Source organism: Mesocricetus auratus, unplaced genomic scaffold (assembly GCF_017639785.1).
Source record: "Mesocricetus auratus isolate SY011 unplaced genomic scaffold, BCM_Maur_2.0 Super-Scaffold_100019, whole genome shotgun sequence".
Lineage (NCBI taxonomy): Eukaryota > Metazoa > Chordata > Mammalia > Rodentia > Cricetidae > Mesocricetus > Mesocricetus auratus.
Window position 1 is genome coordinate 12,084,043 of NW_024429200.1, and position 3,319 is coordinate 12,087,361.

At 50.6% G+C, this 3,319-nt stretch overlaps 1 long non-coding RNA gene across 1 annotated transcript in view; it reads left to right on the forward strand.

Annotated features, from left to right (window-relative positions):
- Positions 1 to 569, forward strand: part of LOC121133038 — a 1,198-nt gene extending 629 nt beyond the window's left edge. Inside the window, exons 2-3 of the long non-coding RNA XR_005869778.1 lie at positions 72 to 317; positions 409 to 569. This is a non-coding gene — a long non-coding RNA (uncharacterized LOC121133038). The remainder of the gene's footprint in view (positions 1 to 71; positions 318 to 408) is intronic.
- The last annotated feature ends 2,750 nt before the right edge of the window (positions 570 to 3,319 follow it).

A 3,319-nucleotide genomic window follows, 5' to 3' on the forward strand; every position in this document is an offset into this window, starting at 1 on the left:
CTTGACTGAATTGAGAAACACTGGTCCCAGGGCCTTAGTGAGACTTACCTTTGGTCTCCCAACACACACAGTGAATATGGGTGATACTATCACATACGATGGGGCCAAGACTGAGCAAAAAGGCTACAGCTGTCCAGTGTGATCTGAGTGTCCTGAGCTGCCCAGATGCACTCTCTGCGTCCTGACGTGTGTAAGCAGCCTTGATCTCCTACCATGCCGGTCAAAGCTTGTCACTGTGTCTTCCTCACTGTGACAGACTGTAACCTCAAGCTGTGAGCCAAAATGAACCTGCCACCCCTTCAGTTGCTTCCTGTCAGGTATTTGGTCACAACTACAAGACAAATAGGGGCAGTATGGCCTGGGATATGGAGGTGCACGTGGGTTTCACTTGCACTTGACTATTTCCAGGCTTCATTTTAGACGCAGCACTGACGTTTCCTGGGCCTCGTCACAGGACTGTAAAAGGATTGGGAAGAAGCCCACAGTTGCTCAGCACCTACTGCCCAGCCATGGCCGGGTGAGAGCACCTGACCCGCTGTATGTACTCCAAGTCACAGGGAGGGCATCAAACCAGCTCAATCTGGGGCAAGGGGGGATGGGTAGGGAGTGTGGGGGGGTGAGGAGGTGTGGATAGGGCCATATGTTCCAGCACCTGTCACAGAAGTCCCGGATGAGCACAGTGGCTGGGTACCTTCAATGGGCTGAATGAGCTTTAAGGGCCGACCAGTGCCGTGTGAGTCGACTGCCGTTTATCAAAAGGGGACCACGAATAGGAGCTAGGGATGAAGGGTTGATGGAACAGGATCTCTGCTCTCGGGAGCTCCCTGCAGGGGGGGAGGGGGAGCGAGAAACCTCAGGAAGAGCATGTTAAGGGAAGCTTTTTCTTTGCTAGCCACTTTGGTTTATCACCTGCCAGTCACCTGGGCTCTGCCACATTGTAGTCCCCAAATAAACACACAGGACGCTGTATTAATTATGAAGCTGTTGGCCTTGCTTGTTTCTTACTGGCTAGCTCTGACTTAAGTAATTACCCCATAATTGTTAATCTAAGTATGTTTCTTACCAGAGAATAGTTCCAGGCTTCCTACCCCCATGGCGTTACATGTTGACTCTCTTGTGTTTCTCCTTCCCAGAATCCTCCTGGACTCCTAGTCCCACCCATCTAGATTCCTATTGGCCAACAGTGCTTTATTAACAAATGTACAGGACTTCCCCCATCAAGAGCAGGCATGCAGTAGAGAAGTTTCAGTGGAGCCTTGACAGCAGGTCCAGGGAGAGGGGAGGAGAGTACCCACTGTCCCTACCATGTCACAGGGGTAGGAGACAAGTTCTAAGCTGCCATCTGCGGCAATCTGAGAGGTTTGGTTTGGCTTGTTTTTCACCCCTGAGACCTCTCTTAGGTAAAGCTGTTTTGTTTTGGGGGTTTTTGTTGTTTTCGTTTCAGAAAAGATTTCAGGAAGAGCCAGTACCAAGCCGAATTCACATTTGTTAGGGATTAGTAGAGGGTTAGCAAGGTGGAGAGGGTCTCAGGAGAAGGATGGGATGCATTCAAGCATGGGTGTGGCTTCTCAGGAGAGAATGACGTGTCCTAACCATAGCCATATGCATTATTTTGGTGACTTCTGTAACCACATTTCAAAGGGTTACTGAGGAGCTTAAATGAGATCATAGGGTGGTTCCTGATGTGCCCTGGACAGGCTCTCAGCTGATAAGTACAGCCCTAAGTCACAAGGGGAGCTAAGATGTTTTTATTGTCAACAGTTTAGTCTTATTTGCAAGATTCCCAGAAAGCTTCCTGTTTGCAGCTGGGAAGAAAGGACATATGTGCTTAGGCCCTGAGCATGGTTCATTGCTACTTTAACATTTTTATTTGAAATAGCTCAACATAAAAGGAGTATTGTCTCCATGTTGGCAGTCTTCACAGAAAATGTGAATTGTGCTGGAATTCTTGACTCTCAGATTTGGGCCAGAGTCTGGGAGTGGGGAGGTTCCCTTCCCTTCCCATGTCCCATGAGTCTTTCTACCCTGCCTCATTCTTAGGACAGGAAGGAGAAGAAGTCTAAAGACAGAATGAGGGAGCAGACAGGCCACTGGATGAAGTCAGGTTTGGGCGCGGGGGTCACAGTGTCTTGGGTCTTGGTGGCATCACTATAGAGTGCCTGGGATGCTCTGTTGTTATGCGATCCATCTAGTGAAGTGAGCTTTGTCCTGCTTTGCAACTTGTTCACATATCATTCGTGCTTGTATTGGAACTCTCAGGGTCAGGGGCTTAGACTGGTGTGAAGACCATGGGTATCTGATCACAGATCAGGGTAATACCCATGGGCAGACCTGTGCCCCACTGAAGTGTGGAAGTTGGTAGTAGTGACTCAGGAGAGACCAGAAGAGGCCCAGAAAAGCTTCCTGTTGGCCAGAAAGATGAGTGTGGGAAGGCAAAGGTATTCCAGGCGGAGGCCAGAGCTGCAGCATGGGTACCCAGGAAACCATGGAGCAGGGTGAGGTGGAGAGTGTAAACAGGGATTGGGTAGCCTGCCCAACTCTGTGTGGGGGAATAGGTCTGAACTCGGGAGCATTGAGAGGACCATCTCCTGGAATGGTACCAGAGCCACAAGGGCCCTGGTTCTAAACCAGAGGGGCTTGAGGCCTTTAATGGGACCCATCCTAGCTACATGGAACATGGAGGGCAGGTCAGGGCCAAGGGATTAGTTCAAAAGCTGCTATGGAGTCCAGAAGGAGATCTGAGGTAGGTCAAGACTTGAGGGGAGCATATAATTGGCCCAGGTCTGACCTAGGGTCTGGAGCAACGCTCGGAATTCTCATTTGGTTTCTGCCGGATAAAGAACATCACTGCTTGAGGCAGTGGTCACAGTTGTTTTGTTCCAGCCAGGGTCTCCCTATGTAGCTCTGGCTGTCCTAGAACTCACTATGTAGCAGAGGCTGGCCTCGAACTCAGAAAGACCTGCCTTTGCCTTTGTGCTGGGATTAAAGGTGTGGGCCACCACTCCAGGCCTCGTAGTCACAGGTCTAAGAACCTAATATGAAGAACATCCTTCAGGTTGGGCTGGATGTTAGGTGGCCTTCCAGTCACCCTCAAGAGTGATCCCTCTCATCTGCCATCTACCAGGCTTCCAGCTAGTGGGACACTAATTCTCCACCAGGTCCTCGTTCAGCCAACTTTTCAGACTAGACTTTCTGTCTATCCCCGGCCCTTGCCCTCAGCCGGGGGTCAGGTCGCTGAGGAACAGCCAAGTCAGCTCCACTCCGGGTCAGGGGGCAAGAGCAGACAAGCGCATACACTCATAAAGGACAGACAAGCCTC